Source organism: Hylobates moloch, unplaced genomic scaffold, assembly GCF_009828535.3.
Source record: "Hylobates moloch isolate HMO894 unplaced genomic scaffold, HMol_V3 SCAFFOLD_6, whole genome shotgun sequence".
In the NCBI taxonomy this organism is placed as follows: Eukaryota; Metazoa; Chordata; class Mammalia; order Primates; family Hylobatidae; genus Hylobates; species Hylobates moloch.
This window is the reverse complement of record NW_026652281.1, coordinates 71729463-71745073: the sequence shown is the minus strand read 5'-3', so window position 1 is coordinate 71745073 and position 15611 is coordinate 71729463. Positions and strand designations below refer to the sequence as shown.

Sequence of the window (15611 nt, the reverse complement as noted above, 5' to 3'; positions counted from 1 at the left end):
GAAACCCCGTCTCTACTAAAAATACAAACTAGCTGGGCATGGTGGCACATGCCTGTAATCCCAGCTACTCAGGAGGCTGAAGCAAGGAGAATTGCTTGAACCCAGGAGTCAGAGGTTGCAGTGAGACAAGATTGCACCACTGCACTCCAGCCTAGGCCAGAGAGCGAGACTCTGTCTCAAAAAAAAAAAAAAAGATACCTCCGTGAACTGAATTCAGCCCTGGGGTACCTTCTGAGGGTACACGGCAACTGGCAGGGAAGGATTTCTCTTGGGGGCGGTATGGAGTTAATATCCCTTGGCCAAGTATGGTGACTTATGCCTGTAATCCTGTCACTTTGGGAAGCCAAGGCGGGAGGACTGCTTGAAGCCAGGAGTTCAACACTAGCCTGGGCAACATAGTGAGACTCCATCTCTACAAAAAATTTAAAAATTGGGGCTGAGATGGGAGGATCACTGGAGCCTAGCAGGTTGAGGCTGCAGTGAGCTAGAATCGTGTCATTGCACTCTGGCCTGGGCGACAGAGTTTGACTCCAATCTCTAAAAATTTCATAATAATAATCCCTTTGTATTGTGGGAAGATCTCTAAAGAGCCATGAGATCTGTGTCTCTTGATCTTTATCCCAAATCCATTTTGCCTTTGATTCAGCCAGGCCAAATTAAGGATTTAGATCCTATGCTAAGATGGTCAGGGCCTCAAAAGGGTCTCACAAACTCCCTACCAGTAGGGTTTACGGGTTCCACCTGTCACCATGACAGAGCTCTCATGCCAGACACCCTCACAGGACATGGGCCAACCAGTGGGAAGCTGCCTTGGAGTAAGGGCGCTAATTCCTGGCTTAATCAATTAATTTACCAGAAGCCACACATGCAGAGTCACATGATATAAACCATTCATTCATCTCACAAATAGGGCACCTCATGTATGTCACACTCTGTCCTGGCATGGAGAATACAATGGTGAAATAGAAACAATACAAGTTTTGCCTCACATTCTTCTAGGGGCTGAGATGGCTGACAAGAAAGAAAATAGGCCAGGCGCAGTGGCTCATGCCTGTAATCCCAGCACTTCGGGAGGCCAAGGCAGACGGATCACCTGAGCTCAGAAGTTCAAGACCAGCCTGACCAACATGGCAAAACCCCATCTCTACTAAAAATACAAAAGTTAGCCAGGCGTGATGGTGAGTGCCCGTAATCTTAGCTACTCCAGAGGCCGAGGAAGGAGAATCGCTTGGACTCAGGAGGCGGAGGTTGCAGTGAGCCGAGATCAGCCACTGCACTCCAACCTGGGTGACAGAGTGAGACTCTGTCTCAAAAAAAGAAAGAAAAGAAAAAGAAAAGAAAGAAAAAAAAGAGAAAAAAATGAAGAGTAAAACATAGGCTTGATGTTGATTCATGTGATGGAGAAAAAGCCAGGCAGGGGTATAGAGAGTGCCGGGAGCAGGGCCTTGTATGTCAATTTTCAACCACAGGTTGGTTGAGAGAGTGACATTGGGGTCATAAAGGACAGAAAGGAGGTGGAGAGGCCAAGAAGAGACCCCTTATAGGGCTGTGTGTGTGATAGACATGATGAGGCTTCTGGAACTCTTAGTGCTGATGTGGTCAGCTCTGAGGATCATGGGGAAGCCCTACTGTCTAGGACCTCACAGATGAGAGAGGAAGCTTATGTCCGTAGGCACACAGTGCGGTGTATAACACTTGACTGAGTCAGAGAGCCACAGGAGCCACAAGGCATTTAAGGAGGGAAACAGAGTATAGGCCCCATGCTCTGTCCACACCTGTCCCTGCCATCTCAAAGCCCTACCGTGGGAGCAGGGAGGCTCCCATTAGGAATTATCAAATTCAGTGGAAATCAACCTCACTTTTCTTTTTTTGAGACAGGGTCTCATTCTGTCACCCAGGCTGGAGTACAATGGCTCACTGCAGCCTCAACCTCCTGGATTCAAGTAATCTTCTCACCCTCTCAGCCTCCCAAGTAGCTGGGACTACAGGTGTGCACCACCATGCCCAGCTAATTTTTTGTATTTTTTGTAGAGATGAGATTTCTCTATGTTACCCAGGCTGGTCTTGAACTCCTGAGCTCAAGCAATTCTTCCGCCTCAGCTTCCCAAAGCGCTGGGATTACAGGCATGAGCTACTGTGCCAACCTTGGGACTCAACCTTTAAGGCTCATCAGAATCACTGAGAGAACTTATGAAACACAGTGCAAAACCCATCCCCAGCAATTCCGGTTTTGTAGGTCTGCAGTGGAGGCCCAGTCATTTGCATTATGTACACTTTCCCAGGTCATGCAGATACTGTTGTTCCAGGTACCACACTTTGATAACCACTGCTATGATTTACATCATGCCCTGCCAGCCCTTCCAACTTTGCCCTTATTCTTCCCTCTGTCTAAAATCGTCTACTTCTGGCTATAGGCTGTGGCTCATGCTTCTAAGCCCAGCACTTTGGAATGCTGAGGTGCAAGGATCACTTAAGCCCAAGAGTTTGAGACCAGCCTAGGCAACAGTAAGACCTCGTCTCTACTAAAAATCAAAAAGTTAGCCAGACATGATGGTGCACACCTGTGGTCCCAGCTACTGAGGAGGCTGAGGTGGGAGGATCACACCACTGTACTCCAGCCTGTGCAACAGAGCAAGACCCTGTCTCCAAAAAAAAAAAGGCCTACTTTCTCTTCTTTCTATTTTTCCTCCAAGACCCAACTCAGGAGTCCATTTCCTTCAGGAAAAATTCCTTGACTTTCCCAGGCAAAATCCTTCATGCCCTCATCTTGTCTGATTATTTTCTCTTTATATCTTCATCCCATCTCATGACTATACTCACACCTACTGCCTTCTGGATTGTAAGCATTTGAGGGCAATTTCTCCAGTTCCTAGTATCTGGTATGCATTCAGGAAAACTTTCTGAAATCCCCATATGTTTTCTCCTAATGTTTGTGAAAGGAAGGCCCCACTTCCAGCGTGTTTCTTCTTGGGCTTCCCTCATCATCTCAACCCCCAACTCACCCTGAACTGTCTGACTCCCCTAAACTTCCTGGTCCCAGCAGATCCAGGCCCACTGTTGTACCACATCTGGCCATTCAGCAAAGTTGAAGTTCTTTCTCTAACAAAGCAATGTGCAGTTTGAAGGTTTTACTTTGTTTTGTTTTTTAGAGACAGGGTCTCACTCTGTCAACCAGGCTGGGGTGCAGTGGCACAATTATAGCCCACTGCAGCCTTGACCTCCTGGGCTCAAGCAATCCTTCTCTCTCAGCCTCTGTGTAGCTGGGACCACAACTGCATGCCACCACGGCTGGTTCATTTTTTAATTTTTTGTAGAGACAGTGGTCTCACTATGTTGCCTTGGCTGGTCTTGCACTCCTGGCCTCAAGCAATCCCCCCACCTCTGCCTCCCAAAGCACTAGGATTATAGGTGTGAGCTACAGCGTCCCACCCAGTTTGAAGTTTTAAGAGAGATTTTTTTACGAAGAGCCTCCAATAAGCAAAATCAAGCACCAAAAAGGCAAAACATGCATAGCTCTACAGGAAGGTCAGAGAGAGAGAGACCCAGTGTTTCAATTCTGCCTCCACCACTACCTGAGTGGCCTTCAGCAAGTCACTGGCCCCTTCAGGTGTTCAAAGAACTGGACTCAAAGATTTCTAAAATAACTTCCAGCTCTCAAATTTCATAATTACCGAATCTGAATTTATCTAAATACTAAGCAAAAATACCCAAACTTCTAGCATGACAGTCCCAAGTCTGGTGGGAAATTTGCTCTTCTTCCAAGCTGTTTGCTAGGTTTTTCTCTGCATATGAAGTCATAGGCAGCTTCCTATAAAGATTCAAGGTGAGTCTTATCAAAGAACCTGCAAAAGGAAACTACAGACTTATTGTAGCCTAGAGAAAGGTGCATAGACAATATCTGAATCTTAGCATTGCCACTATGTGACTTGCAGCAAATTATTTAACTTCTCAGGGCCTCAGTTTTCTTGTCTTTAAAGTGGGAGCAAAAACAGAATCTACCTTAAAGGATTCCTATGAGGTGTAAGAAAAAATAATTAACAGCAACAGAGGCTAGCACAGCACTGGTGTTCAGCAAGCATGAGTCAGCTCTTGGGGGCTCCCTCTGCATACTTTCAGTCCACCTCTGCTGCCAGCCTGGCCCCTTAATGAGGAAAACATTTTGTATTCTGAAACTCAAATCCTTCTGATGAGCTTCTGGCCACTCCTCATGGTCTTGCTGGGTCATTCATTCAACTTATAGTTACTAAGGTTTTATTGAATGCCAGATACAGTGAAAAGAATATGTACAGATAATTAAGACAAACTTAAAACAGTCCCCATCCTCAAGGAGCTAGAGCTTTGCTTTAGTAAAATTAGACAGTCATTTCTGGGTGTCACAGAACGAAGTGGCCAACAGCCTGCAGAGCAACATGCCCAAGTTTTATTGTGACTACTGCAATACATACCTCACCCATGACTCTCCTCCTGTGAGAAAGACACACTGCGGTGGCAGGAAACACAAAGAGAATGTGAAAGACTACTATCAGAAATGGATGGAAGAGCAGGCTCAGAGCCTGATTGACAAAACAACGGCTGCATTTCAACAGGAAAGATAACCCCTGCTCCATTCTCTGCTCCTCCTCCTGCAGGAGCGATGATACAACCTCCCCCTAGTGTTCTGGGTCTCGTCACCCTGGTATGATGCCAGCACCCCATATGAGGGGTCCTCCCATGATGCCAATGATGGGCCCTCCTCCTCCTGGGATGATGCCAGGGGGATCTGCTCCTGGAATGAGGCCGCTTATGGGAGGCCACAGGCCAACGATGCCTGGGTCCCCAATGATAAGACCTCCTGCCTGTCCCTTGATGGTGCCCACTCGACCCAGAATGACTCGACCAGACAGATAAGGATAGAGGGGAGGGCTCATTATATCTGTTTTATATTACCTGTTCTGCTTCGCCAGGAGATCATGCTGCTGTGATGCTGGGTTTTCTAAACAGCATAAGGAAGTCTTGCTCCCCTCTCCTATCAAAGAGAATAGTTTTGGAGGGGAGAAGTGGGACAAAAAAGATGCAGTTTTCATTTGTATTGGGAAATGTGAAAATAAAATTGTCAACTCTTTTAGTTAAAAGTGTATTCCTTTTTCCTCCCCCCTGTATTCTCTGTATATTATAAAAGAAATGAGGCCGGGTGCGGTGGCTCACGCTTGTAATCCACGGGCGGATCACGAGGCAAGATCGACACCAGCGAAACTCCTATTAATAAAAAAAAATACCGGTGGCGGGCCTTTCTCTAGCTCATTATCTCTTCAGCATGTCCTCTGTGTGAGATTCTTTTTCCTTAGCTATATGGTAAATCTCTTTGGGCATCCTCCCTTTATTAGTAAAGTCATCTTGTACAGGACTAAATCTAGCACTTGTAGAGCTTTTGTTGGTTAAAATAATAAACAGCTCGGTTAATTTAAAAAAATTAGACAAGTCAACAACTATAATATGGTGAGATAAATGCTACTAGGGGAAGCACTGGGTCTACATGTATAGGATAGGTTGAAAGAGACGTCCTAGGCCAGGTGACATCCAAATCGATGGCAGAAGGGTAAGAAGGACTGGCTCAGCTGGGTGGTGGCAGGAAAGAAGGTTCCTGGGGGTAGGGGGAAATGAAGCTGGAGAGGTGAGCAGAATTATGTCGCCAAAGGCTTTTGGGAGCAAGGCAGAGGCACTGCAGTGTGTGAAGCAGGAGAGTGGCAGAGGCAGCTTTGTCTTTGTGAAGTTGTCTCTGGGTGCTGCGCAGAGAACCCGTGAATGGGAGGTTGGGGAGGCTGGCAAACCTGCAAGAGGAGAGAGTGGTCCAGACAGCACTGGGCTGACCCGGGATAGAAGGATGGTGGCTGAAGGTGGAGACGATTGAGAAAAGGGGGAGAATTGGAGAGGTGTTTATAGGGTAACATCTATAAGACTAGAGATGAATCAGATGAGAAAGTGTTGGGAGGAAGGAATCGAGAATGGTGCCTACATTTCCGGCTTAGGCATCCCAATGGATGCTGATGTCATTAACTGAGATTTGGAGTCAGGGAACAGATGAAATTAGTTTGAGGAGATATAGGGTATATGAGGTTGAGGGAAAGGGCTGTTAAAAAGTAGAACTGTTCATTGATTGCTAGGAAAGAACCAGTCAACGGAGATGATAAGGACAGAGAGAAAAGGGGCCCAGGAATCTGTGATGTGAAGGCTCTGCTCAAGATCAGCCGGGCACGGTGGCCAGGCCTGTAATCCCAGCACTTTGGGAGGCCGAGGCAGGCAGATCATGTCAGGAGTTCAACACCAGCCTGGCCAACATGGTGAAACCCCATCTCTACTAAAAATACAAAAATTAGCCAGGCATGGTGGCGGATGCCTCTAATCCCAGCTATTCGGGAGGCTGAGGCAGGAGAATCACTTGAAACCGGAAGGTGGAAGTTGCAGTAAGCTGAGATTGCTCCACTGCACTCCAGCCTGGGTGACAGAGTGAGACTCTGTCTCAAAAAAACAAAACAAAACAAACAAACAAACAACAACAACAAAAAACAGTGCGCATGTCGCTGGAGCACGGTGGAAAGGTGAGCTCTAGACAGGAGGGAGGCCCCTCCTCAGCTCTTGGGATGGAAGGAGGGAGGCAGCCCCAGGTGTGCAAGCACCGTGGGTCTTTCTTGCTCTCAACCCTGGGAGTCCTGCCTTTCCCAGCATCTTCTCATCGCCGACCCATCCTGTTTGTCTGAACATCCCTCAGCCAGTTGGTGAATTTTCTTTCATTTAGTGGGAACCGCAGTACTCACTGGCCACCTTGACCAAATAGTTGGCCGTGGACAAGCAACTGTGTTTCAGGTTCCTTATCTGTAAAATGGAGACAGAAAAACTCAGTTTCTCGTGAGGGTAAGATGAAATTATGTATAGACGTGCTTAGAATAGTTCCAAGCATGTAGGAAACTCTTTGAACTGTTAGCTAGTATTCTCATTAGACTCTGGATGTATGAGGACAAATGCTGTGTTTACCTGGAGTGCTCTGGGCCATCCTCTTAGTCAGAAGCAAGCTTCCTGTTTCCTCCCCTTTCAAAGCCACAGAGCTCCTTTTTTTAGCGTCAATTAAATTCCTATTTCCAATTTACTCCTCATTTTAAAATCAAAGATAATAAATAACCTGTGTGATCTCACACAGGAATTCCCCAAGCTGCCTAGGACTTAAAAAAAAAAAAAAAACCAACAACAACAAAAAAATAAAATCCTGGTCTCACCAATAACCAGAATCACTGGGATTTGGGACCATAGAATCTGTGTTTCTAATGCTGGTCTGATGAACCGGGCTCAGAATTTGTAGTAATGAAACCAGACTTTAGAACCGGCTCTACATTTAACAGGGCAATTTTGGGCACGTCTCTGAGCTTTTATTTATGCTTCTATAAAATAAGGAGAGTAAAATCTGTTCATAGAGTTATTATAAAGATCTGATGAGATATCATAGAGCAAAGCCCTCTGCCAGTCGTCCAATGCTATATATGGTTCCAAGATATTTTTTGTGGGGCTCTGAACTGGGATCTGCTAGCCCAGGTTTTATTTGATCACTGAGTCCTCAGATGGTTTTCTAGAATTTCCCACCATAACAGTTATACATCACCAAGAAGAATCTCATAATATATATAATTTTATTACATGTCATTCCCATAAAGGGAAGTGGGATGTATTTTAGTGAAATCCATATGCTCACCACCCCTTTTGTCAGAGTAATGTTTGTTTTTAATCTGCCTTCAACTGACCTTGTTATGTTTCAAAGGAAAATCCTCTCAATCTGGTATCTGCAGAACTTGAGTCCTGCCCATCGAGGATTTTATCAACTGGGATTTTTTCACCCCTGACCTCAGCCACTCACACTGAGGCATCCTCATAAAGCAGCCCCCTCCCACCCCAGGAGCCCACCTGGCCTCCTCCCAGGGGTGGTCTTCATGAAGAGGAGAGGGAGGGCTGCTTCTCCATGCCCCTTCAGGATGCTTGTATTTCAAGCCAGGAGCACAGCGCCTGCCTCGGCTTTCACACACTCTACCTGGCTGTTGCTCTGAGAGTCAGAGGGAAATTTATAATCAAGGAAAATGGAGCTCTCGTGTGTTTCACAGTTCACCTAAGATCACCCCAAAAGGAGGTGTCGGGGGGCAGCTCAATCTCAGTCTCATCACTCAGGAACGCATGGGCTTTCCCCTGTATAACATACCCCATTGGTGGCCTCTTTTAACTTGAATCTTGTCATTTACAGACATGTTCTTATTTTGCTGTTGAATCTCTTTCCCCCTATAATGTTGGGTTTGAAGAACTAAAGCCTGTGGTTCCTTACAGATAAGCAAGACTCCATCTGTCCACAGTGAACTCTAATCTCTTTGGGTGTCTCTATGTCTCCCTCACACATATTTATCTCGTTTTTGCTCCCTGAAGCCTCTCTCAAACATCATGAGATGATCAATCACTGTTTAAATCAATTCGACTTTTAGGTTCCTTCACTGCAGGCATGCAGCTCTCTGTGTTTGTGTTTATTTTTGTTTTTGAAAGGACAGTGCCAGTCTTAGCTCTAAGGCTCTCCCTCAGCAGAAGGTCCAACATTTCTTTCTTGAACCTGTGTCATTTGCTCCAGGCCAGCTGTCCTCTCACACACTGCCCAGTAATTGGGCCCAGACCCACAGAGGCGTGGGCAGCAGAAGACAGAGGGAATCCCAAGGCTGGGCTTCCTCATTGAATATTTAGACTTTAAGTTTAATAACTTTTCAAGTATTTATTTGAGAAGAGCCTGTTTTCAGACTCCAGGCAACCACTGTAAGCCTTGGCTAGCTATGAAATCCAAAGGGTCAGGCCGGGTGCAGTGGCTCATGCCTGTAATCCCAGCACTTTGGGAGGCCTAGGCAGGTGGATCACCTGAGGTCAGGAGTTCTAAACCAGTCTGGCCAACATGGTGAAATCTTGTCTCTACTAAAAATACAAAAAATTAGCCGGGTGTGGTGGTGCATGCCTGTAATCCCAGCTATTTGGAAGGCTGAGGCAAGAGAATTGCTTGAAACTGGGAGGCGGAGGTTGCAGTGAGCTGAGATGGTGCCATTGCACTCCAGCCTGGGCAACAAGAGTGAAGCTTTGTCTCAAAAAAAAAAGAAAGAAAGAAACCCAAAGGGTCTGATCACTCAGTCCACTAGCAAGTGGGGCAGCTGGATAACGTCAATCCTACCTAAACCCTCCAGTGGCTTCCCATCTCTTTATTTATTTATTTCTAGATGAAGTCTCCCTCTGTCGTCCAGGCTGGAGTGCAGTGGCGCAATTTCAGCTCACTGCAAACTGCTTCCCAGGTTCAAGCAATTCTCCTGCCTCAGCCTCCCAAGTAGCAGAGGTTACAACCACCCACCATCACACCTGGCCAATTTTTGTATTTTTAGTAGAGATGGAGTTTCACCACGTAGACCAAGCTAGTCTTTAACTCCTGACCTCAGGTGATCCACCACCTCAGCCTCCCAAAGTGCTGGGATTACAGGCATGAGCCACCACACCAGGCCTTCCTGTCTCTTTAGAAGGAAACCCAGAGTCCTGCACACGCTGCTCCTGCGTCCAGCTTCAGTCTGCCCCAGCCCTTCCAGACTCCAGCTTTTGTGGTTTTCTGTGGCACTAGCCTGGGATACCTTCCCTACTCAGCTTTTTTTGTTCCAGGTCTCACACCAATGCCTCACATACTCAGAAGTTGTCTCTACCACCTGGGCTAAAGCAGCCCAGTACATGGTGCCTGAGATCAGGCCATAGATCTGTCTTTGTCTCTTTGTGCCCCTTGTGTCTCTCCAGAGCCCCACCAAGAGCCACTGCTCAGGTCCTCCGACTCTGCTTCACCTCACCCCACCACTCAGCTGATGACCCCCAAAGTCATCACATACCAAACTTTCTCCCACTTCTTTCCCTTGCTTCCGTTGTCCTCAATAAAAATAATAAGAAGAAGAATCTCCTGTGCCCCATTCCTCCAGGATGCCGTTTAGGGGTAAGAGCTGAGACTAGAGCTAGAAATACATTTAGCACGCCAGGCGCGGTGGCGTGCTAAAAGTGCTAAAAGTGCCTGTAATCCCGGCACTTTGAAAGTGCCTGTAAGCAAAGTGCCTGTAATCCCGGCACTTTGAAAGGCCAAGGCAGGCGGGTCACCTGAGCTCAGGAGTTTGAGACCAGCCTGGCCAACATGGCGAACCCTGTCTCTACTAAAAGTACACAGAAAGTTAGCCAGGCATGGTGGCGCCTTCCTGTAGTCCCAGCTACTCCGGAGGCTGAGGCAGGAGAATCACTTGAACCTGGGAAGTGGAGGTTGCAGTGAGCCGAGATCGTGCCACTGCACTCCAGCCTGGAGAACACAAAGAGCCTCCATCTCAAAAAAAAAAAAAAAAAAAGAAAAAGAAAAGAAAAAAGAAAGGATTACATTCAGGAAACCCTAAGTCAGCTGTGGGCCAAGCACTGGCCAGGTGTTGGTTTTTGCCAGGGTTTGAATTCCAGCTTTTTGACTGTAAACCCTGGGCAACTGTCTAATCTCTTGGAGCCTCAGCCTTCTCATCTTTAAAATGGGGCTAATCAAGTCTCCCGTGCTGGTTAACTTCATGCGTCAATTTGGTTGGGCCACAGTACCTAGATATTTGGTCAAACATTATTCTGAATGTTTCTGTGAGGATGTTTTTAGATGAGATTAACATTTAAATTGGTGAACTTCGAGTGAAGAAGATTGTTGTCCATAATATGGACAGGCTTCACACAATCAGTTGAAGGCTTAAATAGAACAAAAGACTGTTCTCTCCACTTACCCCAGCAAGAAGGCATTCTGCCAGTAGATGGGCCTTCGGACTGGATACCAGCGTCAGTTCTTCCCTGGGTCTCTAGCCTGCTGTCCTACTCCACAGATTTTGAACTTGCCAGGCTCCACAATCATGAGCCAATTCCTTAAAATAAATCTATCTCTCTCTTTCTCTCTCTCCATAGACACACACACACACACACACACACACACCCTCTATTAGTTTTGTTTCTCTGGAGAACCCAAAATGACTATACCTACCTTACAGTGATAAGAGTTGTTATTGCTAGTAATTGCTGCTATTTCTTGAGTGCTTACAATGTTAAGCTTGCTAAGAGTTTACCACATGTTATTTCATTTAATCCTTACCACAACCTTATGAACTGGGTATTATTGTCTGCTGTGTACAGTGAGGAAATAGATGCTTTGAGAGATTTAAATCACTCACAGGTAGCAAAGGGTGGAACTAAGATTTGAATTTTAACCACCATCCTCACTGCCTCAACTGAGTGTCTAACAGTGTTCCTCTTACCCAATAGATGTTCTATTCCACTCTCTGTCTTTTTTTTTTTTTTTTTTTGAGACTGAGTCTTGCTCTGTCCCCCAGGCTGGAGTGCAGTGGCGCGATCTCGGCTCACTGCAAGCTCCGCCTCCCGGGTTCATGCCATTCTCCTGCCTCAGCCTCCCGAGTAGCTGGGACTACAGGCACCTGCCAACACGCCCGGCTAATTTTTTTTGTATTTTAGTAGAGACGGGGTTTCACCGTGTTAGCCAGGATGGTCTCGATCTCCTGACCTCGTGATCCGCCCACCTTGGCCTCCCAAAGTGCTGGGATTACAGGCTTGAGCCACCGCGCCCGGCCGTATTCCACTCTCTCAATGAAGTAATGGAAGCATATGCATTCCTTTTATTCATGTATTTAATTTTTAAACATATACATATATGTTTGAACATATATGATTATATGTAGTATATTTTATATGTGCATATAGATATAAAATCATCTGACTCATTTGGTTCAGGAGCTGTCAGAAGTGAGGATGTTCTGACTGCATTCCTCAGACCACCCCAGATCGGCTTTCCTGGGGGCTGAGTGTCTGCCTACCCAGCAGAGCCCCCTCAGCTTCCTGCCTCCATCTGCAATGCCGGAGGGCAGCCCTGCCACTCAGGCCAGGGAGCTCCCTGGAAGTCAGCCCCTCTTGGTCCCCTCCAGTGAGCCATTTCATCTTGTGTTGCTGCAGAATTTCTAGGTGCCCTGACTTTGTCAGGGAGCAAACTGGCTTGATGGTAGAGTCTGTGGAGGAGGAGTTGTGTACATGACATTTGACCTCGACTTTGTACAGGTACCATTTTGAGCCTGTTCATTTAAATCTCTTTTTGCTGATAAGCTCATACACAAAAACAAGATGCTGGAGTGGCCGGCTTCCAGCATAGCAGAAGGTGGGGAGAACTGCAGTTTGCAAGGTACTGTGGCTTGTCACGCTGCTGCCAACGAAATGCTGCCCAAATTCACCACCAGGTTTAACCCTGCCTGCTCCAATGTAGTGGTGTGGTCAGGAAGCACTTGGCCTGTTCTGGAGAGGGAAGAACCCTCAGTAAGAGGCTCCTAAGTGCCTCAGTAGGGGCTCTCCTGCCCCCCCCACCCATCCCCCCGGCTTTTCATTAATGTTTTCCTAGAAAATTTCCTTTACCAGTGAACAAAAATTTTTTTTTAAGTTGGAGAGAGAAGAACCAAATAAATTTTTTTTTTTTTAAATTAAAAAGCCTCTTAGGGCAGGTAAACGTGCACTTTTCTTTTATGCCAATTAGAATGAGTCGAATTAGAAAGCAGTTTCCACTTATTATGCCCCTCTTAGCACTTTGCTAAAAGCTTTGTCTACATTATCTCCTTTGATGTTCCCATAACCCTGTCAAGTGGGTATTACTTGACAGATGATGGCACAATGGCTCAAAGGGTGCAGGAGACTGCCCAGGGTCACATAGCTGTAAGTAGCAAAGTTGCTACTCCAGACTTCCCCTGGCAGAGAAGCATCTCCTAGAATGATGTCTTCGCGAATGGCACGGGGGACTTTTGACTTTCATAATCATTGGTTCTGCTGGGAAGTGTGCCTAGAAGGAATGCCTAAAAATGATGGAATCTACCTGCTTTCTTTGCCAGAATTCATTCATTCGCTCACTCATTCAACAATTGTAAATTGAGTGCTTCTGCTATGTGTCAGGCCTGTTCTAGATGCTGGAAATATGATATAGTCCTGTCTGTCTGGCCAGACACTGGGTTGCCATTATGCAGACGTAAAACATTTTAAACATCAAATTCAGCAAAACCTTCCCTGATGGATCTAACTCTTTGTTGTAAAAACTCACAGCACTGTTTTTTGCCAAGAAATGTCCTTACTCCTATAACTTTCTGACCTTGTTTGGCAGACATTTGTACTGTTATGAATCCTTTCCAAAACCCATGCCTTCTTAAACCAGTTAGGCTATGAACTCCTTTAGAGCAGAGGTTGTACACTTATCAGTCACCCAATAAATACACTTTGACTTCATGAAAATAATTTTGGATACTGAATCATTTCTCTGTAGAATCAAATTGTTTACATTTGGCCAGGCACAGTGGCTCACACCTATAATCCTAGCACTTTGGAAGGCCGAGGCGGGTGGATCGCTTGACCTCTGGAGTTCAAGACCAGCCTGGGAAACCCAGTCTCTGCAAGAAATACAAAAATTAGCCCAGTGTGGTGGCTCGTGTCTGTAATCCCAGCAACTTAAGCGGCTGAGGCTGGAGGATCACTTGAGCCCCGGAGGTGGAGCTTGTAGGTTGCAGTGAGCCGAGATCGCAACACTGCACTCCAGCCTGGGTTACGGAGTGAGACCCTGTCTCAAAAAAAAAAAAAAATTTACACTTAAGCAAGTCAACTATTTGATTTTAAGCATTAAATGTATGATCTTAATTTTCCTATCATCTTTTCCCCCAGGATCTAAATCTGGACTGTGAATCCATGTGTGTTGAAGGTGACAATATTTGGTGTGACTTGAGATTCAGCTCCTTGAGTCTCAGGTTCCTGCAAACTGAGGGAAATAAGAAATGTTTGCCAAGGACACACAAGCTTTATGGACTTATTTCCAAATTCTGTTCTCTCTCTCTCTCTTTTTCCTTCTCTTGTAGTCTCTCGGATCATAGTCAGATTTTTCTAAATTCAGACAGTATCTTCTGGGCTGTGAAGAAAAACTAGCAGACTGAGGAAGGTTGTTGACCTCTGCCTATCATTCCTTGAGGTTCTCAGGGTTCTCGCTTAAACACAAGTCTTGTTAAGCACTTTCTAAAGCCAGACAGCTCTGTAAGTTTGGAGAGAGAGAAAAGGAAAAGCTAGGAGCGAAATCAGCTGTCAGGCTGATGATCACAGTGCAGAATGAATATAGGGCCAGTTATGGGAAGGGGGAATGGCACAGGCAGAATTATAAGTAAACAGGTTTTCTCCCTTTCTGGGCTGCAGGATTTCATGCCAACGTCCTGGCCTTGGCTGCCCTCCAGTCTTGTTTGACCTTGGAGCTGTACCTGCAAGGCGAGGGAGGAGCCACATCTTTCCCTAAGCAATGCCTGGCACTTTGCCGGAAGGCCTGGCGCCCCATTGGCATCAGGTGGCTGTGATGCACTTCTTCGTATGCTCCAGTCCCAGTCATGGCTGGCCTGGCCCCAGAAAGAGGCCTGTGGAAGCTCCAGGCCCTGAGGGAAGTTCCTTGAGGGAAACCACTGGAGGTGGATATGGGGGTGGGAGAGCTTTCTCTTTTTCTGGAATAGCTCTGGTGAGGGGTGTAACTGCTCCACCACCCTACTACCTAATTACAGGCTCAAATATCTGGCTCACCCCACTCTCAAAAAGGCTAGCACATTTCCCAGGCTGGCACAACAGGCAGATTCACCTATACCCAAATCTCTCTCCACCAGGCCTGTCTTCCGGTCTAAAATTTGCACTACCGTATGCTTTCCAGTAGGTCCAAAAAACCCCTGTGAAAATGAACAAGTGCCAACTGAGGGTATAAGATTCCAGCTCTGGCTTAACAGACCTATAAGACTGTCCAGCTTGCTGGATGCCACCTAGAAGAAATCAGGGCTTTGAGAGATAGAGCCAGACTCTACAGAGGTAAGTCTAATAGCAGAGGTGAGTTAGGAAACCCCAAAGCACTAGTGCTCCATAGGCTTTGGGTGGGAAAAGCAAGGCAGAGACAGGCAGGGCACACAACCCTAGGCAGCAGGTCCTGGGGCTTTGACTTAACTGGGGTTTGTGTCCCATTTAAGGAGGCAGTCACTGACCACTCTCAGCCCGTTCCTGTTGCATGGAATTGTGGCCCCACTTGCCAGATTTTTGTTTTGTTTTGTTTTGTTTTTTAAGAGAAGGTGGAAACCAATTTTTTTTTTTTTTTTTTTTTTTTTTTTTTTAGATGTTGGCAACTAATTTATTTTGAAACACTGTGTGGGCCTGAACAGTACAAGCTAAATGAAATATCTGTGGGCCCCATTTGGCTTCTAGGGAATAGTGAAGGAGGATTCTGCCCAAGACCATATCTGCTTTCAGGAGCAGCTGAATCACCACTCTTTCCAGCTCTAATGCATAACAAAACTATTTAACCAGAAGGAGGCTCTTTTTTTTTTTTTTTTTTGGTGGAGTCTCGCTCTGTTGCCCAGGCTGGAGCGCAGTGGCGTGATCTTGGCTCACTGCAACCTCCACTTCCCAGGGTTGAAGCAATTCTCCCTGTCTCAGCCTCCTGAGTAGCTGGGATTACAGGCACCCGCCACCATGCCTGGCTAATTTTTGTG

At 46.3% G+C, this 15611-nt stretch overlaps 1 pseudogene; it reads left to right on the top strand.

Annotated features, from left to right (window-relative positions):
• Positions 1-1560: 1560 nt before the first annotated feature.
• Positions 1561-5084, top strand: LOC116471094 (U1 small nuclear ribonucleoprotein C-like; annotated as a pseudogene).
• Positions 5085-15611: the final 10527 nt, after the last annotated feature.